At 44.0% G+C, this 25,726-nt stretch overlaps 3 non-coding genes across 3 annotated transcripts; all 3 read right to left on the bottom strand.

Annotated features, from left to right (window-relative positions):
• Positions 1–298: 298 nt before the first annotated feature.
• On the bottom strand, positions 299–371 carry trnav-aac (transfer RNA valine (anticodon AAC)). The gene has a single exon. It is a non-coding gene; the product is annotated as a tRNA-Val (tRNA).
• A 7,224-nt stretch (positions 372–7,595) lies between these two features.
• Positions 7,596–7,668, bottom strand: trnav-aac (transfer RNA valine (anticodon AAC)). Its single transcript has one exon. It is a non-coding gene; the product is annotated as a tRNA-Val (tRNA).
• An 8,135-nt stretch (positions 7,669–15,803) lies between these two features.
• Positions 15,804–15,876, bottom strand: trnav-aac (transfer RNA valine (anticodon AAC)). The gene has a single exon. It is a non-coding gene; the product is annotated as a tRNA-Val (tRNA).
• Positions 15,877–25,726: the final 9,850 nt, after the last annotated feature.

Raw genomic sequence — 25,726 nt, 5'->3', positions numbered from 1 at the left:
GTGTCTCTGATCAGAATTTTACACAATTCTTCTCTACGCGCTCCCTGCATCGTACCTTCCTTCTCAACTGCCTCCTCCTATCACCTGGCGGTAGTTACCAATCTTCCTATTCTGGTTCGTACCCCTTCATTTGCAGTTCTGATGAACGGTCACGGCATAAATACTAACTGCTCTTTCTCCAGAGATTTGTAGGTGAGGGTATGTTCTGCTTATGGAGCGAGTAACAGAAGTACTCCATTGAATTAACGTGTGCTTGCCTCCTATTCCAAGGCTTGTTGTATCCAAAAGTATGACAGAATGTTTCTGCCTGGCTTCGAACCGGGGACATTTCCCGTGTTAGGCGAACGTGATAACCACTACACCACAGAAACGTACCACATCCAGCGGATACGAATGGACCTATACAAAACACTCACTTCCAGCTAATACGATTGAAATGTATACTAACATTAAACTCAACATCAATAACAAATGCACGCAATCGCTCATTTCCTCTCTTAGCTATCTTCACGAATCCCGCCCTAACTGTAACTAGTTCTCTCGGAGTCCAGCTGCAGGTGTAAGAACGCACAATGTATTTCAAAATCCGCCTGTCCCCTTTGACTTTTTTCATATATCGTCGATATAGAGTTTGCAACTCGAAGGAAATCAATAAACAAATTTAAAAATGGCAATAACGGCCGGCACGGAGAAAATGGGGCAGAAATCACGATTGAGACAAACCCCGAGAGGGGGAAGGCTTCAAAGTCGACTGCACGAGAGATTCGGACATACAGAGTACATAGCGATGGTATTTCTGTTCATCCGTATTGCATCGGTTCTGCCCTGTTTCCCACCTGTGATGGGCAAACAAACTTGCCCTAATGATTGCAAAGTAGAAAGATACCTTGGGCCAGCAGTTGGCCGTTTAAATAGAAACCCACAGTATACACACTCATAGTGACAAAGTGGAACACGATAAATATTTACGTTGCCGTCTTCTATCGAACTGGGAACTATTGGCGTGTAATTAGACCGTGATAACCACTGCAGTATAAAAACCTCTGGGCTGTAAAAACAAACATGACCATTTTACATAGGACGTGAAAACTGGCTGGGCGTGGAAGTGTAAATTGAAGGAGACTATTTCAGTGAATATGTCGGCTGTGAAAGAAAGGGAAATCTGGTTAAACGTTTCATTGTGTTTCTTCCTGATCCAGATTGTGAATACTTGTCACAATACGCACACAATAGTGGAGTAACTCCTCTAGGCTTGCAGCAGCGAGAGAGAGGAATACGTTGTCAACGTTTCGGGCGAAAACTCTTTATCCGAGCAAGGAAGGGGCGCACCTGCTGATCACCGCACCACTAAATCCGTCGGTGGTGCCTGAAGAGAAGGGATCAGAGGAACGACACCATCACCGGATATTTTCAGGCCGGATTGGGCGACAGTTTCAAACAAGCCGGTAAATTATAAGTAGCCGCCCCGCTGCATTCCAGAGATCTCAATATCTGTGTAAATAAAATATCGATCAAGTGTCTTGGTCTGAATTGTCAATTGTTTATTCTCCGTAGATGACGTCTGACTTGATGATTTCTCCGCACATTTCCAGCATTTGCGGAACTTATTGTGTTGTTGCATTCCTCCATCTATTTTGCTACTTACAAATTAGGCAGGACGACCGGTGGTGTGCGTAACCCTATAACAATTACAGTAAACAGACAGGCCATCTCGGCACTTCTATTCTGTGCCGAACGCTTAATCTCACCTAATCCCACCGACATGCACTCAGTTCATAACCCTCCATTCCTTTCCTGTCCATATACCTATCCAATTTTACTTTAAATGACAACATCGAACCTGCCTCTTCCACTTCTACTGGAAGCTCGTTCCCCACAGCTACCACTCTCTGAATAAAGAAGTTTCACCTCGCGTTACCCCTAAACTTTTGACCCCTAACTCTCAACTTATGTTCTCTTGTTTGAATCTCCCCTAATCTCAATTGAAAAAGCTTATCCACGTCAACTTGATCTATCCCCCTCATAATTTTAAATACCTCTATCAAGTCCCCCCTCAGCCTTCTACGCTCCAAAAAATAAAGACCTAACTTGTTCAACCTTTCTCTGTAACTTAGGTACTGAAACCCAGGTAGCACTCTAGTAAATCTTCTCTGTACGCTCTCTTTTTGTTGACATCTTTCCTATAATTCGGTGACCAGAACTGTACACAAAACTCCAAATTTGGCCTCACCAATGCTTTGTATAATTTTAACATTACATCCCAACTGCTATGCTCAATGCTCTGATTTATAAAGGTCAGCATACCAAAAGCATTCTTCACCACCCTATCCACATGAGATTCCGCCTTCAGGGAACTATGAACCATTATTCCTAGATCACTCTGTTCTACTGCATTCATCAATGCCCTACCATTCATCATGTATGTCCTATTTGGATTAGTTCTACCAAAATGTAGCACCTCACACTTATCAGCATTAAACTCCATCTGCCATCTTTCAGCCCACTCTTCTAACTGGCCGAGATCTCCCTGCAAGCTTTGAAAACCTACTTAATTATCCACAACGCCATCTATCTTAGTATCATCTGCATACTTACTAATCCAATTTATCACCCCATCATCCAGACCATTAATGTATGTGACAAACAACATTGGACCCAGTACAGATTCCTAAGGCACACCACTAGTCACCGGCCTCCAACCTGACAAACAGTTATCCACCACTACTCTCTGGCATCTCCCATTCAGCCACTGTTGAATCTACATTACTACTTCAATATTAATACCTAACGATTGAACCTTCCTAACTAACCTTCCGTGTGGAACCTTGCCAAAGGCCTTACTGAAGTCCTTATAGACAACATCCACTGTTTTAACCTCGTCAACTTTCCTAGTAACCTCTTCAAAAAAATTCAATAAGATTTGTCAAACATGACCTTCCACGCACAAATCCACGTTGACTGTTCCTAATCAGACCCTGTCTATCCAGATAATTATATATACCACCGCAAAGAATACTTTTCATTAATTTACCTATCCATGACGTCACACTTACAGGCCTCTAATTGCTACGTTTAATCTTAGAACCGTTTTAAAACAATGGAACAACATGAGCAATAGCAAATCCTCCGGCACCAACCCCGTTTCTAATAACATTCAAATTATTTCTGTCAGAGCCCCTGCTATTTCAACACTAACTTCCCCCAAGGTCCTAGGGAATATCCTGTCAGGACTCGGAGATTTATCCACTTTTATATTGCTTAAAAGCGCCAGTACTTCCTCCTTTTTAATCATCATAGTTTCCATAATTTCCCTACTTGTTTCCCTTACCTTACACAATTGAATATCCTTCTCCTTAGAGAATACAGAAGAAAAGAAATTGTTCAAAATCACCCCCATTTCTTTTGGCTCCACACATATCTGTCCATTGTCATTCTAAAAGGGACCAATTTTATTCCTCACTATCCGTATACTATCAATATAACTGTAGAAACCCTTTGGATTTACTTTCACTTACTTGCGAAAGCAACCTCGCATCTTCTTTTAGTTTTACTAATTTCTTTCTTAAGATTCTTTTTACATTCTTTATATTCCTCGAGCAGCTTATTTACTCCATGCTACCTATATCTATTGTAGATAGCTCTCTTTTTCTGATCCCTTGAAAACCATGGCTCTCTCAAACTTTTAACCTTTACTTTCAACCTAACAGGAACATAAATATTCTGTACCCTCAAATTTCACCTTTAAATGACCTGCATTTCTCTATTGCATCCTTCCCATAAAACAAATTGTCTCAATCCACTCCTACTAAATCCTTTCGCAGCTCCTCAAAGTTAGCATTTCTCCAATCAAAAATCTTAACCCTGGGTCTAGTTCTTCTCCATAATTATATTGACACTAATAGCATTGTGATCACTGGACACGAAGTGCTCCCGAACACAATTCTCCGTCACCTGACCTATCTCATTCCCTAACAGGAGATCCAACACTGGTCCTTCTCTAGTTGGTACTGCTATGTATTGCTGCAAAAAACTATCCTGCGCACATTGTCAAACTCCAAACCATTCAGCCCTTTTACAGTATGGACTTCCCGGTCTATGTGTGGAAAATTAAAATCACCCACAATCACAACCCGGTGCTTACTACAAATATCTGCAATCTCCTTACAAATTTGCTCCTCCAATTCTCGCTGCACATTAGGTGGTCTATAATACACCCCTATAAGAGTTACTTCACCTTTCCCATTCCTCAATTCCACCCAAATAGTTTCCCTAGATGAGCCCTCTAATCTATCCTGCCAGAGCACCACTGTAATATTTTCTCTGACAAGGAATGCAACACCTCCCCCTCTTGTCCCTCCGATTCTATCACACCTGAAGCAACGAAATCCAGGAATATTTAGTTGCCAGTCACACCCTTCTTGCAACCATGTTTCACTAATAGCTACAGCATCATATTTCCAGGTATCAATCCATGCTCTAAGCTCATCCACCTTCTTACAATGCTCCTAGCATTAAAATAAATGCATTTAAGAAATTCTCCACCTCTTATACCCTGTTTATCTTTAACCGTGTAAACAACTTCATTATCTTCTTTTTCTTCCTTCTCTCAAACATCTGTTACTACACTCTGGTTCCCCTCCACCCTTCTATCTACACGTTTGTAGATTAAATCCACTGGAACCTCTCTAGCAAACCTACCTGCAAGAATATTTGTCCTCCTCCAGTTCAGATGTAAACGGTCCCGCCGGTACAGGTCCCACCTTCCTTGGAAAAGTGTCCAATTATCTATAAACCTGAAGCCCTCCCTCCTGCACCATGTCTTCAGCCACGTGTTGATCTGCTCTATCTTACTGTTTCCAAACTCACCTGCACTGGCACTGGTAGCAATCCTGAGATTGTTATCCTGGAGGTCTTGTCCTTTAACTTGGCGCCAAACTCCCCAAACTCACCTTTCAGGACCTTCGCAGTCTTCCTACCCACGTCATTTGTCCCTACATGGACCACGACATCCGGCTGCTCAACCTCTCTCTTGCGAATACTGAGAACTCGATTCGAGATATCGCGGACTCTGGCACCAGAGATCAACAGATCATCCGAGATTCTCTATCTCTTCCACAGAACGTCTTATCTATCCCCCTAACTATCGACTCCCCTATCACTACTGCTCTCCTCTTTTCCCTCCTTCCCTTCTGAGATGAGGGCCCTGTCTCGGTGCCAGAGACGCAACCACTGTAACTTGTCCCTGCTAGGTCGTCCCCACCAACAATATTCAAAACGGTATACCAATTATTGACGGGAACGGCCAGACGGGTGCTCTGCTCATTCTGTCTGTTCCCCTTCCCTCTTCTGGCAGTCACCCAGCTACCTGTCTCCTGACTCTCCCTGTATCTCCTGTTTATTTCTGCCTCTCGAATGATTCGAAGTTCATCCAGCTCCAGTTCCCTAACACGGTTTGTCAGGAGCTGCAGCTGAATGTACCTTTTACAGGTGTAGTCATCATGGACAATTGTGCTGGCCCTGACTTCCAACATACTGCATAGGTAGCACTGCCCTAACTGCTGCCTCAATTACCTACTCTTCAGGGAATTAAATTAATTAAAGGAACTTATCCGGCCTTACCTCACTTGGAGTCTGCCTTACCTCGTCCTCAGCCTCTGCTCGCAGAAGCTTCCCGAGCCAAAGCCTTCCTACTCTGTCCCCCTCAACTACGGCGCCCGCTCCGTTAATCTGCTAGCTTTTTAAATTCTCCCACTGTCTCACAGGCCGACTTTCACGGGCTTGCGCATTCGTACCCCGTCAAAACCTCGCCTCTGCCTGTTCACGCCGAACCCTGTTGAGCCGAAGTCCCACTCTGCCTCAGTCAGCTCCGACGATGGCCGCTACATGTGGTGGCCTTTTTTTTAAACCTTTGGCGCTATGTCACGCGCCTGCGCAGTCTAGCCTAGTTTCCCCGATCAGTTAAAAAAATGGCTTCTCTCCAAGATGGCTTTACTTCTTCACTCTCCGCCTCTTGCTTCGATTTAAACCTAAGAGTATGGGGTGCTGTTTTTAGTTAAATTCCGCTCAGGAGGGGGACAATATAACGAAGATCAAGTCTTGCCCGAAAAATACGTTCCACTATCTTCGTATGGACTGAGTCAGAAAAGGAAACGAAGTCCCCTGCGCTGCTGAGGCAGAGATGGGTCGCTCTCCAACGGCAACAGCTGCGTGACATATCAGGGAATGGCGATTCTGGCAATGCCCCTTCAATAAAGGAAGTTCAAAACCACATTCTCCTTTTCACTAGACAGTCTTCGTGTCCAATTAATCTACATGGCATTCGCACGGTCTGCAAGCTGAACTGATGAGATGGATCTTGTTCTGCATGGTCTGACCCTTGTACAATATTTTTATTCAGAAGAAAAAAAGATTTACAGAGTGCAACACATAGATACATCTCAACAAAACTTGTGTACATTCATATATTGTAATAAATTTGATCAAAATGTTATAGCATAACACATAAAGGTATACCACTCTGCAATCGAAAATTTAAAGATAAGTCATACATCATAAAAGAAATTTTTTATATAAAAAAGTCAACCCCCTACCAACCACCAAAGAAAAAAAAAAGCTGATGGATGACAATGGATAGTTAGAAAAAAAAACATATTCACTTAAGAAGAGAAGATAAAAATATACATTAAAGTCTGTGCACTGTTAAACTTTATAAATTGGAAAAGTAATTTAGGAAAGGTCCCCAAAATCATAAAAAGATTGTTTCGAATTTAAGTCTGAGCAGCGGATCTTTTCTAAATTTAAATAAGACATAATATCACGTAGCCATTGAAGATGTGTAGGAGGGGTAGACTCCTTCCATTTAAGCAAGATTCCTCTTCTTGCTAAAAGAGAGGTAAAAACTAAAACCTGTAGGTTTGGAGTATTTAAAGTTATATCTTCATTTGCAAATTCCATCTGGCCGATGGAATTGCTTCAAATTCTACTAATTTCTTAAAATTCAATACTTCATCTAACTTGAAAGTGCATAACCGTGATCAGGGACGGATTCTCCCTGATTTACTAGATCAGGGATTTAGTAAATATTTACTAAAGATTGCATTTGCAACATCCAAATTCTTTTCCGGCCATTTGTCGATCAGTGAAGATAGGGGCTAGAAGGCACGCAGATAGGGGAAGACTGGGGATGAAATACCAAACTGGCTGGTAATTGAATCAAACGCACGTACCCGGGATGAAAATAGTCGCAGGTCAGAAGCGATTACAGTGTGCGACAGAGGGAGTGTGTCACAGTGGCACAGTGGTCTCAGATGAGAATTTAACACAATTTTTCTCCTCGATCCATACACGTTACCCTCCCTCTTATCTGCCTCCTTGTACCGCCAGCCGGCTTGAACAAACTTCTCATTCTTGTACGTGGCCCGTCATTTTTTTGTCCTCATAAACGGTCGGCGCATAAATTCTGACTTCTCTTTGTCCAGCGTTTTGTGGGTGAGGTTATGCTCAGTTTACGGACGAGTAACAGAAGTACTCCAATGGATAAATGTGGTTGCGTCCCGCCCTTCCAATGATTTGATATAGCTAAAAGTATGAGCAAATGTTTCTCCCTGGTTTCGAACCAGGGACCTTTCGCGTGTTAGGCAAACGTGATAACCACTACACTACAGAAATATTGCGGTTGCCTGTCATCTACCACGTGCAGCAGATACAAAACAAAACACTAACAACTGACTTATATACAGCATTAACATCACCTAGAATATCAATAAAAAATGAAGGCAATAAATCTTATCCTTTCATTGTAATCTTAACGAATCCCGCCATAACTGAAACTAGAAATGAACCATGTATTTCAAAATCCACCTGCGGTCCTGTGACTTCATTTATGTGTGTGTGTCAAATGCAGTACTCAATGCGAAGGAAAAAATATATATTTCAAAATTGTCCATAACAGCAGATACTGAGAAAGTGAAGAAATAAATGCAGATGCAGATAGGCACCCGGGAGGGGAGAGGTTTCAGAGTAGAATGAACCAGAAATTCAGACATAGGGCGTACATAGCGATAGCAATTCTGTTCATCCCATGTGCACCATATTAAACTGGTCCTTCCGTTCATGCCGCCTGTGATGGGCAAGCAAAATTGACCGAATGCTTGCAAAGTACAAAAATAACCTGGGGCAGCAGGTTTCCCTTTGAGTAGTAATCGTCAGTATACACGTTCTTACTGAGAAACTGGAGCACGACTAATATTTACGTTGCCGTCCTCCATCGAACTGGGATCTATTGGAGTGTAACGTGACCTAGATAACGACTGTCGTATTAAAACTGCTGGGGTGTCAAAAACAAGACCATTTTACAGAGAACGTGGAAGCTTGCTGGGCGCTGAAGAGGAAATCGAATGATACCATTTCAGTGAATATGTCGTCTGTGAGAGAAAACGGAATCTGGTGAAATGTTTCTCTCCGATCCATCTTGTGAATTCTTGTCACAATACACACACGAATGTGGAGTAACTCCTCTGGTCATGCAGCAGCGAGAGAGAAGAATTCGCCGGCAATGTTTTGGGAGAAGAACCTTTATCCGTGCAAAGATCTGGCGAACCTGTTCATCACCGCTCCACTGAATCCATTGGTGGTGCTGACGGCGCTTTAAGGAAAGGGATCAGAGGAACGACACACTCACCGTAATTTTTCAGTGCGGATTGGGAGACAGTTTCAAACAAGCAGGCCGGGGACTGAAGTTCCTGAGGCCCAGCTGGTGAATTATAAGTAGCCGCCACTCTGCATTCCAGAGATCTCAGTATCAGTGTAAATAAAGTATCGATCAAATGTCTTGGCATGAATTGTCACTCCAACACGTTGTCTTTCTTGTTAGTTAGAAACGAGGCGGAACGAACGGGGGTCTGGTGAGGGAATGCGTTTTTGAACTAAATTCAACTTACGGAATGTAACGGAGTCTTGTCAAAAAATACTCTCTGCTATCATCGGATGTACTGAGTCAGAAAAGAAAAAGAGGTTCCCTGCGCTGATGAGACAGAGATAGATCGCCCCACCTACGGCAATACCAGTGTGACAAATCAGGGAATGACGATTCACACATGGATCCCACCCCCTTCAATAAATGAGATTCCCTCTATAAACTAAAAGCGACTCTGGGGGTTCCAAACCGCCGACTACATTTCACTGGACAGACGTCTTGATCAGTTAAGCTCCCTGGCATTCGCACCGTCCTCGAGCGGAACTGATGAGATGAAACTTGCTCTGATACTCTGATAGCGATGGAATTGCTTCAGCCTCTGCTAATTTCTTCAAATTCCTTATTTCATCTGATATGAAGTGCTGTTCAGAGACCGATTCTTCCCAGTGCAATGTAGTCCTGATTTGCTAAATAGTATATTTGCAACATCAAAATCCTTCTCCTGCCATTTAACGATCAGTGATGCCAGCTACTAGAAGGCACATAGATAGGGGAAGGTTGGGGATGAAATGACAAACTGGCTGGTAAGTGAATCGATTGTACGTACCTGTGATGAACAGAGTCGTAGCTCAGCAGTATCACAGTGGGGGACAGTATGAGTGTGTTCCAGTGTCAGCGGCCTGCGATGAGAATTTTGCACAATTCTTCTCCACGCTCCCTACACCTTACATTCGCTCTCATCTGCCTCCTCTTAGCACCAGCCAGTGTGTACACGCGTTTACCACACTTCTCATTTTGGTTCGTGGCGCTTCTTCTCTAGTCCTGATGAACGGTCACGGCATAAATGCTGACAAATCTTCCTCCAGCGTCTGGATGAGCGGATGCTTTTTATTACAGAACGAGTAACAGAACTACTTCTGAAGACCACAAGACATAGGAGCAGAAGTAGGCTATTCGGCCCATCGAGTCTGCACCGCTATTCAATCATAGGCTGATCCAATTCCCCAGTCATCCCCCCTCTCCTGATTGCTCTCCATACCCTTTGATGCCCTGGTTATTCAGAAACATATCTATCTCTGCCTGAAATACACCTCATGACTTGGCCTCCACAGCAGCTCCTAGCAACAAATTCCACAGATTTACCACTCTGACAAAAGTAATTTCTCCGCATCTCTGTTTTAAATGCACGTTCTTCAATCCTGAAATCGTGCATTTCTGTCCTTGGCTACCCGATCATGGAAAATAACTTTGCCATGTCCAATCTTTTCAGGCCTTTTAACATTCGAAATGTTTATATGAGATTCGCCCCCTCCCCTCTTCATTCTGCTGGACTCCAGGGAATACAGTCCAAGAGTTTCCAAACGTTCCTCATACGTTTACCGATTCATTCCTGGAATCATTCCCGCGAATCTTCTCTGAACCCTCTCCAATGTCAGTATATCCTTTTTTTAAAAAAATAAGCAGCCTAAAACTGCACACAATACTCCGTGTGGTCTCACGAGGGCCTTATTGAGCCTCAATATCACATCTCTGCTCTTATGTTCTACACCTCTAAAATGAATGTCAACATTGCCTTTCTCCTTCTTCATAACCGACTCATAACCGAGTTTAACGTTTTGTGTGTCTCGCACAAGGACTTTACATCCCTTTTCATCCCTGCAATTTGAACTCCCCCCTCTAAATAATAGTCTGCATGATTATTTCCTCCACCAAAGTGCATGACACTTTCCAACATTGTATTTCATTTGCCTCTTCTTCTGCCCATTCCCTTAAACTATCTAAGTTACTTCTGCAGTGTCTCTGATTCCTCAACACTACCCGCTCCTCCACCTATCTGTGTATCATCGACAAACAAGTCAATTAATCCCCTAGTCCAAAGCATTGACATTCATCGTAAAAAGCAGCGGTCACAACACCGACCCCTGTGGAACTCCACTGGTAACCGGCAGCCAGTCAGAATAGGATCCCTTTATTTCCACACCCTGTTTTCTGCTGATCAGCCAATGCTCCACACATGCTGGTAACTCCGCTGTTATTTCATCGACTCTTATCCTACAAAACAGCCTCATGTGCGGCACCTTGCAAAAGGCCTTCCGAAATTCCAAGTAAACCACATCCACTGCATCTCTTTTGTCTACGCTGCCTACAATTTCTCAAAAGATTGCAGTAGGTTAGTCAGGCAGGATTTTCCTTTCAGGAAACCATGCAGGCTTTGACCTATCTTGTCATGTGTCCCCAGGTGCTCCAAAATCCCATCCCTAGCAATGGTCTCCAAGATGTTCCTAACCACTGATGTCAGGCTAACAGCTCTATACTATCCTTTCTGCTGCCTCCCACCCTACATAAATAGCGAAACAACATTTGCAATTTTCCAGCCATCTGGTACAATGACAGAGTCTATCGATTCTTAAAAGATCACTGTGAATGCTTCTGCAAACTCTCCAGCTACTTCCTTCAGAATCCGAGAGTCCATTCCATCAGCTCCAGGAGATTTATCCACCCTCAGACTATTAAGCTTCCCGAGCATCTTCTCAGTCGTAATTTTCACTGCACATACCTCACTTCACTGACACTCTTAAATGTCTGGTATACTGCAGAGGACTTCCACTGTAAAGACCAATAGAAAATATGCATTCGGTTCCTCTGTCATCTCAGCGTCTCTCATTACACTCTCTCTAGCGCAATTTTCTATTGGTCCCATATTTACTTGCAACTCTCCTTTACCCTTTCTATACTTTAAAAATACTTTTACTATCTTCTTTGATATTGGTCGCCAGCTTTTTTTCATAATTCAGCTTTTTAGAACCATAGAACCATAGAAGATTACAGCACAGAAATAGGCCTTTCGCCCTTCTTGGCTGTGCAGAACCATTTTTCTGCCTAGTCCCACTGACCTGCACCTGGGCCATATCTCTCCAAATCCCTCTCATCCATATACCTGTCCAAGTTTTTCTTAAATGTCAAAAGCCCGCATTCTTCACTTCATCTGGCGGCTCATTACACACTCCCACCACTTTCTCTGTGAAAAAGCCCCCCACCTAATGTTCCCTTTAAACTTTTCCTCCATCACCCTTAACCTATGACCTCTGTTTTTTTGTTCTCCCCGAACCTCAGTGGAAAAGGCCTGCTTGCATTCACTCTATCTATACCCATTATAATTTTATACACCTCTATTAAATCACCCCTCATTCTCCTACGCTCCAGGGAATAAAGTCCTAACCTGTTCAACCTTTCTCTGTAACTCAGTTTCTCAAGTCCCGGGAACATCCTTTGTAAATCTTCTCTGCACTCTTTCAACCTTATTAATATCCTTCATATAATTAGGTGACCAAAACTGCACTCAATACTCCAAATTAGATCTCACCAATGTCTTATACAACCTCACCATTACATTCCAACTCTTATACTCAATACGTTGATTTATAAAGGCCAATGTACTAAAAGCTCTCTTTACGACACTATCCACCTGTGACGCCACGTTTAGGGAATTATACATCTGTACTCCCAGATCCCTCTATTCTACCTCACTCCTCAGTGACCTACCATTTACCTTGCATGTTCTACCTTGGTTTGACCTTCCGAAGTGCAATACCTCACACTTGTCCCCATGAAACTCCATCTGCCATTTTTCAGCCCATTCTTCCAACTGGTCCAAATCCCTCTGCAAGCTTTGAAAACCTTCCTCACTGTCCACTGCACCTCCAATCTGTGTATCATCAGCAAATTTGCAGATCCAATTTGCCACATTATCATCCAGATCATTGATGTAGATGACAAATAACAATGGACCCAGCACTGATCCCTGTGGCACACCACTAGTCACAGGCCTCCACTCAGAGAAGCAATCCTCCACTACCACTCTCTGGCTTCTCCCATTGAGCCAATGTCAAATCCAATTTACTAACTCACCATGTACACCTAGCGACTGAATCTTCCTAACTAACCTCCCATGCGGGACCTTGTCAAAGGCCTTACTGAAGTCCATGTATACAAACATTCACTGCCTTCCTTTCATCTACTTTCCTGGTAACTTCCTCGGAAAAACTCTAAAAGATTAGTTAAACATGATCTACCACGCATAAAGCCATGCTGACGTTTTCTAATAAGTCCCTGTCTATCCAAATACTTGTCGACATCGATATCGGCTTTTTAAATATTTCTGCCAGGGCTCCTGCAATTTCAACACTAGTCACCTTCAAGGTCCAAGGGAATACCCTGTCAGGTCCTGGAGATTCATCTACTCTGATTTGCCTCAAGACAGCAAGCATCAGGGAGATTAAAGATCCTCCTCTTTAATCTGTATAAGTTCCATGACCTCCCTACTTGCTTGCCTTATTTCCATAGACTCCATTCCAGTTTCGTTAGTAAATACAGATGCAAAACACCCATTTAATATCTCTCCCATTTCTTTTGGTTCCATACATAGCCGAGCACTCTGATCTTCAACAGGACCAATTTTATCCCTTACTGTCCTTTTGCTCTTAGCATACCTGTAGCATTATCCTTCACCCTCACTGCAAAAGCAAACAGATGTCTTCTTTTAGCCCTCCTGATTTCTTTCTTAAGTATTTTCTTACTCTTTTTATACTCCTCAAGCATCTTATTTCCCCCTTGTTGCCTATACATATTATACATCTCTCTCTTCTTTATCAGAGTTCCAATATCCCTCCAGAACCAAGGTTCCTTATTCTTATTCATTTTGTCTTTAACTCTGCCAGGAACATACAAACTCTGCACTCTCAAAATTTCTTATCTGAAGGCCTCCTACTTACCAATCACATCCTTGCCAGAGAACAACCTGTCCCAATCTACGCTTTTTAGATCCTTTCTTATTTCTTCAATTTGGCCTGTTTCCAGATTAGAACTTCAACCCGGGGACTAGATCTATCTTTATCTGCTCTTCCTAATGACATTCTTAGTTTCCTTTTGCAGTTTTTAGAAGCTTCCCACTATCTTTGGTTTCCTTGTATGCCTCTCTTTTGCATTTACATTGGCTCTGATTTCACTTGTCAGCCACGGTAGTGTCCACTTTCCATTTGAAAATTTCTTCTTATTTGGAATATATCTGTTCTGCACGTCCCTCATTTTTCGCAGAAACTCCAGGCATTACTGCTGTGCTGTCCTTCCTGCTCGTGTTCCTTTCCAGTCAACTTTGGCCAGTTATTGTAATTTCCTTTTTTTCACTGAAATACTGAAACATTCGAATTTACTTTCTCTGTCTCAAATTTCTAAGTGAACTCGGTCATATTGTGATCACTTCTCCCTAAGGGTTCCTTAACCTTAAGTTTTCTTATCAACTCCGGATCATTGCACAACACCCAATACAGCAGTCGATCGTCTCATGGGCTCAACAAAAAGGTTTTCTAAAAATCAACCCCTTAGACATTTAATAAATTCTTTCTCTTGAGGTCCAGTACTGGCCTGCTTTTCCCAATCCACTTTCATGTTAAAATCCCCAACGATTACCATGATATTGCCCTTCTGACACGCCTTATGGGTATATTCCTGCTGTAATTTGTTATCTACACCCCGACTGCTATTTGAAGGCCTGCATAGAACTGCCATTAGGATCATTTTACCCTTGCCATTTCTTAACTATACCCATAGGGACTCTTCACCTTCCAGTCCTATGTCATACCTTTCTAATTATTTATTTATTTTCTTATACACCACCCCCTCTGCCTGCTAACCGATCTTTCCGATGCACCGTATATCCTTGGGCGTTCAGCTGCCTATGGCAGCCATCCTTTAGCCAAGTTTCGGAGATGGCCACAAAGTCATACTTTCCAATATGTAGCTGAATTTCAAGATCGTCCACTTTATTTCATTTGCTGCATACATTGAAATATGAAACTTTCTGTCCAGTGTTTGTTGCTTTCTGTTTTAACTGCAACACGCCTCTATTTCCTGTAAATCATCCCACCAGATGTGATTATGTCTCATGCCCTGCCTGTCCTTCATATTATCTCCGTGACACGCTATCTTTGATTTATTTCTATTTTCCCCTTCCTGAGCCCTATCTCTCTGGTTTCCTGCCAAATAAGTTTTAACCTTCCCTAACGGCTCCCTAGACCCGTTTGGATTCAGATGTAACCCGTCATTTTTGTACATGTCATACCTTCTGCAGGAGAGACCCCAGTGATTCAGGAACCCGAAGCACTGCCCACTACACCACTTTCTCAGCCACGCATTAATATGCCTGATCACATAATATAAGCTTTTCAGCTTTCTACCCAACTTCCTGAATTCTCACTTAAGGCCTCTTCCCTTTTCCTGCAAATGTCATTGAACCAACGTGTACCAAGCATTCTGGTTCTTCACCCTCTGCCTTCAGAATACTCTGCACCCGATCCGAGACATCCCGTACCCTGGCACCTGGATGGCAACGCACCTTGCGGGCATCTCTATCACGCTGATAGAACCTCCTGTCTGTTCCCCTGAATATTGGGGAAGACTGAGGATGAAATGACACAACGGGTGCTGAGTGAAATGGCAAAACGGGTGCACGTACCCGGGATGAGAAGAGTCGCAGTTCAGAGGAGATGACAGCGGGGGACAAAGTGTGTCACCGCTAATAACGGTCTCAGTTGAGAAATTTACACAGTTCTTCTCCACGCTCCCAACATCTTACATTCCCTCACAACAGCCTCATCCTATCACCTGCCGGCGTGTACACACCTTCAGCAATCTTCTCATTCTGGTTCGTGCCCCTTCTTTTCCAGTCCTGATGAATGGTCAGGACGTAAATGTTAACTGCTCTTTCTTCAGCGTTTAGAGGGTGAGGGGATGTTTTGTTTATTGAACGAGTTACGGAAGTACTCCATTGAATAAACGTATGGTTGCGTTGTGTCCTTTAGAATGACTTGATCTATACAGAAGTATGAGAGAATGTTTCTGCCTGGTTTCGAACGAGGGACCTTTCACATGTTAGGCGAACGTGATAACCACTACACTACAGAAACCTTGCGGTTGCCTATCCCTTACCACATGCACCTGATAGGAATGGACTTATACAAGACATTCACTTCCAAATAATAGAAAACCGACAGCAAGGACTGAATTATATACTAAAATCATACATAATATCATTTAAAAATGAAGGCAATGGCTCATTTACACTCCTAACAATCTTCACGAATCCCGCCCAACTGTAACTGGCTCCCGCTGACTCCATTTGGGGCTGTGGGAACGCAGCATGTATTTAAAAATCAGCGTGTCGCCCTTTGGCTTCCTTCATGTGTGGTCCAAATAGAGTTTTCAACGCGAAGGAAAACACATAATTTCAATATTGTCAATAACGGCAGATACTGAGAAAATGGGCACTGAAGCGAAGATGGAGACAGGGCCTGAGCGGGGGAAGGCCGTTAACTTACAGTAGACACGCTGTTAGTGACAAACTGGGACACTAGCAATATTCAAGTTACCGTCCTCTATCGAACTGGGAACCATGGGCGCCTAATCTGACCGTGATAACCTCTGCAGTCTAAAAACCGCTGGAGTGTAAAAACAAGACCAATTTACGCATATAGAGCGCTGTAAGGTTTCACTGCTAATGCAATGGCTTCTTTGTAATGTTCTCTGCTGAGGTAACGGTTTCGCTGCAGCAGCGATGTTTGGGTTATGGCTGGAGATAACAGGATGCATGTTAGCCAATAACAGATTGCTGCTGTACCTTGTGAGTCTGGAAAGATGTTTTGTCGCGGTCTTTGACGAGGTCTGATGAAGAGGGAAGACGCGTGTGGAGGGAGCTGGTGGACCACTGGAAGGTGTGGACTGGGATCCGAGGGTCCGATGGTCGACGACGCTCGCAGAAGACAGATGGTGGAAGAAGGGTGTGAGGTCCAGCGTGACTTTGACTTGACGGGCCTTGTTTTACATTCATATTAGGATACATAAAGTCAATCATTTAATTACATATGGTGTACTGTCTGATATTTTGCTTTGTGGGTTTGTATTGGGGATACATTACACAGCATTCACACAAACGCAATTACCTCAGTATCAGTGTTAATAAAGTACGGATTAAGCGTCTTGGCATGAATTGTCAATTGTTCATTCTCCTCTGGAGATGCCGTCTGATTTGTTGATTACATTTCCACAATTTGCGTAATTTCTTCTGCTGTTGCGTTCCTCCAGCACTGTTTTTAACATACAAACTTCTTTTTCTGGTTCGTGCCCCATCGTTTCAATCAGAGGGGATCTGATTGAACCATATAAGATTATTAAGGGATTGGACACGTTGGAGGCAGGAAGCATGTTCCCGCTGATGGGCGAGTCCAGAACTAGAGGTCACAGTTTAAGAATAAGGGGTAGGCCATTTAGAACAGAGAAGTGGGAAAATTTTTTCATTCAGAGAGTGGTGTATATGTGGAATGCTCTGCCCCAGAAGGCAGTGGAGGCCAAGTCTCTGGATGATTTCAAGAGAGAGTTAGATAGAGCTCTTATAGATAGCGGGGTCAAGGGATATGGGGAGAGGGCAGGAACAGGGTACTGATTGTGTATGATCAGCAATGATCACAGTGAATGGCGGTGCTGACTAGAAGGGCAGAATGGCCTACTCCTGCACCTACTGTCTATTGTCTATTTTCTACTCCTGATAAACGGTCACGACATAAATGCTGACCTCCCTTTGTCCAGCGTTTTCTGGGTGCGGTCACACTCAGTCCGCGTCTCTTTTCAGAGATTTGATTTATACAAAAATATGAGATAATATTTCTGCCTGGGACCAGGGACCTTTCGCTTGTGAGGCGAACGTGATAGCCTCTACACTACAGAAACGCTACGGCTACGTATCATGTACCACATGCAGCGGATACGAATGGACACTCACTTCCAGCTAATAGAAAGCGGACGTCAACGACTGAATTGTATTCTAATATCAAACTCAATATCAATAACAAATGAATGTAATGGTTCATTTCCACTCCTAACAATCTTCACAAATTCCGCCCCAACTATAACTGACTCCCGCTGAGTCCAGTTGACGCTGTATGCACGCACCACGTACTTCAAAATGGGTTCAGAAACTAAGATGGAAACAAGGCCCGAGGGGGGAAGCTTCAAAGTCGGCTGAACGAGAGATTCGACACACAGATTACATAGCGATGGTAATTCTGTTCATCCCATGTGCGCCGTATTGAACAGGTCCTGCCCTGCTTCCCCCCTGTGATGGGAAAACAAACTTTTCCGAACGCTTGCACAGTAGAAGGATACCTTCGGGCAGCAGTTGTCAGCTTGAATAGAGTCCCACAGTATAAACGCTCTTACTGACAAACTGGAACACGAGAAATATTTACGTTGCCGTACTCAGTCGAACTGGGAACTATTGGCGTGTAATTGGACCGTGATAACCACTGCAGTGTTAAAACGGCTGAGGTGCAAAAAAAAACAAGACCAGTTTACATAGGACGTGAAAAGCTGCTGGGCATTGAAGAGTGAAAGGAAGGATACTCTCAGTTAATATATCGGCTGTGAGAGAAAGTGGAATCTGGTGAAATGTTTCACCGTGTTTCTCCACGATCCAGATTGTGAATTCCTGTCACAGTACGCACACAGTAGTGGAGTAACTCCTCTGGTCATGTAGCAGCGAAAGAGAGGAATAAGCCGTCAACGTTTCTGGCGAAAACCCTTTATCTGAACAACGATCGGTCGAAACTGTTCATCACCGAACCACAGAATCCGTCGGTGGTGTTGACGGCGCCTGAAGAGAAGTGATCAGAGGTATGACACACTCACCATATATTTTCAGTAAGGGGTGCGAGACAGTGCGAGCCCAAATGTCGACATGATTTTCTCACTGCTTCAACTCCAGGAGAAGTGTAGGGAACAACAGAAACACCTCGAGGTTGCTTTCAGCGATTTGACCAAGGCTTTCGACCTTGTCAGCAGGGATGGGCTCTTTCAGGTTCTGCTCAAGATCGGCTGTCCCCCGAAACCCCAAAATATCATCAAATCATTCCATGACGACAAGAGGGCTACTGTTCAGTACGATGGCAACTCATCAGAACCCTTCGCTATTCATAGTGGAGTCAAAAAAGAATACGTGTTGTCCCCAACATTATTCGGCATCTTCTTCTCTTTGCTATTGAAGCACGCGTTTGGGACATCGACTGAAGGCATCTACAGGCACACCAGGTCTGATGGGCGGCTGTTAAACTCTGTGCACCTGAGAGCAAGAACAAAGGTGCGAAAAATCTTAACACGTGACATGCTCTTTGCCGACGACACTGCTACAACCTCGCACACCAAACAACAACTACAAACTCTCATGGATCGCTTCTTTAAGGCATGCAAGGACTTCGGGATTACCATCAGCCTAAAGAAAACAACTGTCCTTGCCAGTAGTGGAGATCCCAGTCATTACCATCGACAATTACAATCTAGAAGTGGTCCACGAGTTCACATATTTGGGGTCGACCATTAGCGACACGTTCTCCCTCGATGCTGAAATCAATCGGCAAAGCAACATCGATCTTTGCTCGACTGTCCTCGCGGGTCTCGGAGAATCCGAAACTCGCTACAAAGACCAAGACTGCTGTGTACAATGCATGCGTTACCAGCACCCTCCTGTATGGTAGCGAGACTTAGACCATCTACCCCAAACAGGAGAGAAAACTCGATAGTTTTCACCTGCACAGCCTTCGCCGCATCCTCGGCATCACCAGGAGAGACAAAGTCCCAAACTCTGAGGTAATCTCCCGCGCCGGACTTCCCACAATGTTCACGCTTTTAAGGCAACGCAGAATGCCCTTGGCTGGGCCACGTCCGTCGTATGAAGGATGGTAGACTGCTAAGGACATCCTCTACGGATAACTAACAACAGGCAAGAGGAACGTTGCTAGATCCCATTCGGATATGTCCATACATGCCCTCCTCTACTGCCATGATGAGGCCAAACTCAGGTTGGAGGAGCAACACCTCATATACCATCTGGGTAACCTCCAGCCCCGTAGCATGAGCATTGAATTCTCCAACTTCCGGTAATTCCCTCCCTCTCTCTTCCCCTATCTCAGTTTCACTCTGCGTCCTCCTCCAGTTGCTTATCGCCTCTCTCATGATTCTGCCTTCTTCTACTACTCATAGTGCTTTCCCCTTACATTCCTTCTTCACCTTTCCTGCCTATCCCCTCCCTGCTTCCCTCCCCCAACTCTTGATCTTTCCTCTTATTGGCTTTTCACCTGGCACCTACCAGCCTTCTCCTTCCCACCCTCCCCCGACCTTCTTTATGGGGCCCCTGCCCCCTCCCTCTTCAGTCCTGACAAAGGGTCTCGGCTCGAAACGTAGACTGCTCATTTCCACGGATGCTACCCGACCTGCTTCAGCTTGTTGTACGTATTGCTTTGACCCCAGCATCTGCAGTGTACTTTGTGTAAACGGAGAGCACAGCGGACAGCGGACAACAATTCCACGACGCCCTTCACATGCAGCAACTGTGTGCGAGCTGTGTGCGAGCCTGCCGTTCTAGGAAAGGTCCCTGGTTCTGGTTTCGAACCAGGGACGTTTCGCGTGTTAGGCGAACGTGATAACCACTACACTACAGAAACCTTGTGGTTGGTTACCACGTAACACATACGATGAATACCAATGAAACTACACAAAACAGTTTCAGCCAATGGAGTCCAAACACTAACGACTGAATTATATTCTAACATCGTACTCAGTATCAAGGAGAAAATTATACACTTTCAAAATTGCTCATTACGGCCCATACTGAGAAACGAAGATGCAGACAGTCGCACGAGAGCGGGGAAGGCTTCAAAATAGACTGAATGAGAGATTCAGACGCACAGAGTACTGTACATAGTAATGGTATTCTGTTCATCCCATGTGCGCCGAATTGAACTGGCTCTGCCCTTCATCTCCTCAATGATGGACAAACAAAATTTTCGGAATGCTGGCAAAGTACAAAAAATAACTTTGGACAGTAGTTGTCCGCTAGAGTGGTAATCTTCAGTATACTGTACACGCTCTTACTGAGAAACTGGAGTACGAGTAATATTTACGTTACCGACTCGGAATTATTGGCGTGGCAGTTGACCCTGATAACCACCGCACTATAAAAATCGGAGGCGTGTAAAAAAACAAGACCAATTTACATAGAACGTGGAAACTTGCTGGGCGTTGAAGAGTAAGTGGAAGGATACCATTTCAGTGCATCTGTCGGCTGTGAGACAAAACGGAAGCTGGTGAAATGCTTCAACGTGTTTCTCCCGGATCCTGATGGTGAATTCCTGTCAAAATACGCACACAATAGTGGAGTAACTCCTCTGGTCATGCGAGACAGAGGAATTCGCCGTCAATGTTTCGGGCGAAGACCCTTTATGCGAACAACAATGTGGCGAACCTGTTCATCATCGCACCACTGAATCTGTCGGGGGTGTTGACGGCGGTTTATGGGAAGGGATCCGATGTACGACACAGTCACCATATATTGTCAGTGCGGAGTGGGAGCTGGCCGGGTGTTGAAGTTCTTCAAGTCAAGCTGTGAATTATAAATAGCTGCCCCGCTGCATTCCAGAGATCTCAGTATCAGTGTAATTACTGCAGCGATCAAGTGTCTTGGCATGAATTGTCAATTGCTTATTCTTCTCCGTAGATGTTTTTCCTCGCATATTTCCATCTTTTGAGGATTTGCTTGTGCTGTTGCATTCTTCCAGCACTTGTATTTCCTGCTACATGTGAACAAGGCGGGACGAACGGAGCTGCGTGGATAGGGTGCGGTTTTGAGTTAACTTCCACTCAGGGTATGTAACAGAGATTACGTCATGTCAGAAAATGAGTTCTACTATCTTCGGATGGACTGAGTCAGAAAAGGAAAAGAGGTTCCCAGCAACACACACAAAATGCTGGTGGAACGCAGCAGGCCAGACAGCATCTATAGAAAGAAGACTAGTCGACGTTTCGGGTCCAAACCCTTCCTCACGACTAACGGAAAAAAAGAGATAGAAAGAGATGTGAAAGTGGGAGGGGGAGGGGGAGACCCAAAATGATAGGAAAGACAGGAGGGGATGGTATGAAGCTAAGAGCTGGGAAGTGGATTGGCAAAAGGGATACAAGGCTGGAGAAGGGGGTATATCAGAGGAAAGAGGGAGGGGAGCACCAGAAGAAGATGGGGAACAGGCAAGGAGTTATTGTGAGAGGGAAAGAGAGAGAAAAATATTTAAAATAAGGATGGGGTAAGAAGGGGAGGAGGGGCATTAACAAGTTAGAGAAATCAATGTTTATGCCATCAGGTTGGAGGCTACCCAGACGGAATTTAAGATGGTGTTCCTCCAACCTGAGTGTGGCTTCATCTTGACAGTAGGGGAGGCCATGGATTGACATATCGGAATGGGAATGGGACGTGGAAATAAAATGTGTGGCCAATAGTGGAGCAACTCCTTTGGTCTTGCATCAGCGAGACAGAAAAATTCGCCGTCAACGGTTCGGACGCAGACCATTTATCCGAACAATGATCGTGCGAACCCATTCATCACTGCACCAGTGCACCACCGAATCCATCAGTGTTGTTGACGGCGCCTTAACGGAAGAGATCAGATGTACGACACAGTCACTGCATACTGTCAGTGCAGAGTGGGAGCTGGCCGGGTGCTGAAGTTCTTCAAGTCAAGCTGTGAATCATAATTAGCTGCCCCGCTGCATTCCAAAGATCTCAGTATCAGTGTAATTAATGTAGCCATCAAGTGTCTTGCCATGAAATGCAAATTGTTTATTCTCTTCAGACTTCTTGATTTCTCTGCACATGTCCAGCATTTGCGGAATTTATTGTGTTGTTGAGTTCGTCCAGCACTTTGTGTTTCTTCTTACATACAAACAAGGCTGGACGAGCGAAGGATGGGGTGGGGGGTGGAAGGAGATGCGCTTTGAGTTAAATACCACTCAGCGAATGTAACGAAGATTAAGTCGTGTCAGAAAAATGGGATGGACTGAGTCAGAAAGGAAAAGGAGTTCCCGGTTCTGCTCAGGCAGAGACAGGTCGCTCTTCTACGGCAACACCTGGATGACATATCCAACACCGACCGTTGTGGAACTCCACCGGTAAACGACAGCCAGACAGAATAGGATCTCTTCACAGTATTCCCACTCTTTGCTTTCTGCCGATTAGCCAATGCTCCACCCATTCTACTATCTTCCCTGTAATTCCATCGGCTCTTATCTTGCTAAGCAGCCTCATGTGCAGAACCGTGTCAAAAGCCTTCTGTAAATCCAGATACACCACATCTACTGCATCTCTTTTGTCTACCCCGCTTGTAATTTCCTTAAAAGATTGCAATAGGTTAGTCAGGCAGGATTTTCCTTTCAGGAAACTAGGTTGGCTTTAGCCTATCTTGTCATGTGCCTCAGGATGCTCTATGTTCTTATCCTTAACAATCGATTCCAACATGTTCCCACTGATGTCAGGCTAACAGATCTATAGTTTCCTTTCTACAGCCTCCCATCCTTCTTAAATAGCGGATCAACATTAGCAATTTTCCATGTCGATTCTTGAAAGATCATTGCTAATGCCTCCGAAAATTCTCCAGCTACTTCGTTCAGAACCCGAGAGTGCATTTGGGACTTTATATATTTAATAAAGCTTTTACTATCTTCTTTGATATTAGTTACCAGCTTCCTTTTGATAATTCATCTTTTCCTTCTTAATGACATTCTTAGTTTCCTTCTGCAAATTTTTAAAAGCTTCCCAATCCTCTATCTACCCACTATCTTTGGCTTCCTTGTGTGGCTATCTTTTGCTTTTACTTTGGCTCTGACTTCACTTGTCAGGCACGGTAGTGTCCTTCTTCCATTCGAAAATTTATTCTTATTTGGAATATATCTAGTCCTGCATTTCCCTCAATTTTCGCAGAAACTCCAGCCATTGCTGCTGTGCTGGTCTTCCTGCTCGTGTCCTTTCCCAGTCAACTTTGACTATTTCCCCTCTAATGTCATTGTGATTCCATTTATTTCACTGAAATACCGACACATTATAATTTAATTTCTCCTTTTCAAATTTCAAAGTGAATTCGATCATATTGTGATCACTGTACCTAAAGGGTTCCTTAATATTAAGTTCTCTTAACACCCAATCCAGCACAGTCGATCGCCTAGTGGGCTCAACAACAAGCTGTTCTAAAAAGCCATTCCCTTAGACCTACTACAAAATTTTCTCACAATTTTTTTTACAAATTACATATTTGTAATCCATATCCCGGCTGCTGTTTGGAGTCCTGTATACAACTGCCATTATGGTCCTTTTACCCTTGCCATCTCTTAACTCAACACATAGAGTCTGTAGACCTTCCGATCATATGCCATCCCTTTCTAATGATTTAATATCATTTCTTTTACATAGGGCCACACTACCCTCTCTGGCTACTAACCTATTTTTCTGATAAACCGTATATCCTTGGACGTTCAGTTCGAATGGCAGACATCCTTTAGCCAAGTTTCATAGACGGCCACATCATTATACTTGCCAACATCTAGCTGGATTTCAAGACTGTCCATTTTATTTATGCTCCGTGCTTTTAAATATAACACTTTCAGTTCAGTATTGTATCTGCATCATGTCTTCTGTTGCCCTGTACATAATCCCACTGGCTGTGATGATGCCTCATTTCCTGACTGTACTTTCTATCATCCCTGTTGCACGCTATCTTTGAATTATTTCTATTTTCCCCTTCCTCCGCCCTATCAGTCCGTTTCTATCCCCCTGCCAAATTCATTTAAACCGTCCCTAACAGCTCTATTCAACCTGCCTGCTGGGAAACTGGACTCCTTTGGGTTCACAGAAGAGGCCCCAATGATCTAGGAACTCGAAGCACTCCCTACAGCCGTCTTTCAGCCACGCATTAATATGCCTGTTCGTACTATTCTTGCACTTGTTAGCACGTAATACAGGTAGCAATCCTCAGATTACTACCCTGGCGGTCCTGCTTTTCAGCTTCCTACCCAAACTGCTGAATTTTCTCTTCAGGCCACCTCCCTTTCTCTACCAATGACATTGGTACAACGAGTGCCAAGACTTCTTCTGGCCGTTCACCCCATGCCTTCAGGATACTTTGCACCCGATCAGAGGCATCCCGTACCCTGGCACCTGGGAGGCAACACAACATGCGGGTATCCCTATCCCTCCTCCCTGTTCCCCTGAATATTGGGGAAAGTTTGGGGTTGAAATGACAAACTGGGTGCTGAGTGAATCGAACGCATGTACATGCAATGAGAAAAGATCACAGTGGGGGGCAGAGAAAGTGTGTAACCGCTAACAGTCTTTCAGATCAGAATTTTACGCAATTCTTCTCCACGCGCCCTGCATCTTACCTTCCCTCTCAACTACCTCCCCCTATCACCTGCACTCCTACACACTCCTACACTGCAATCTTGTTATTCTGGTTTGTGCCCCATCTTTTGCAGTCCTGATGAACGGTCACGGCATAAATGCTGCTGTGGTTTCTTGTGCCCCACAAACGACCAGGAGACGCAGAAGATTCTTCAAGAAGTGTTAAACTTTAATTTGCAAATCCAAGCTGAGACAGTCAGTGAGCTAGTCGCTGATTGCCCACCGATCCTTGTGCATAACATTTTTTATAGCAATCCCCTGGTTTAGTTGCATTAGCATATCCAATCGGTCTACAGTTGCGTATCACCAGTACATCAACTCCCGACTTCCCACTATTGTTTCTACTCATTAACTTAATCCTGTTCTAATCTACTTTTTGGGCCACGTGTTACCTCATCCCTGGTCACAGTTATCTCTTAGCTAGCCTCTCATTAACACACCATTATCTTCTTATTTGACTACCTTCTTAAGTTACTGATGTGTTCAATAGTACA

This window comes from Hypanus sabinus, chromosome 9 (assembly GCF_030144855.1).
Source record: "Hypanus sabinus isolate sHypSab1 chromosome 9, sHypSab1.hap1, whole genome shotgun sequence".
Lineage (NCBI taxonomy): Eukaryota > Metazoa > Chordata > Chondrichthyes > Myliobatiformes > Dasyatidae > Hypanus > Hypanus sabinus.
This window is presented reverse-complemented; position numbering and strand designations above follow the sequence as displayed.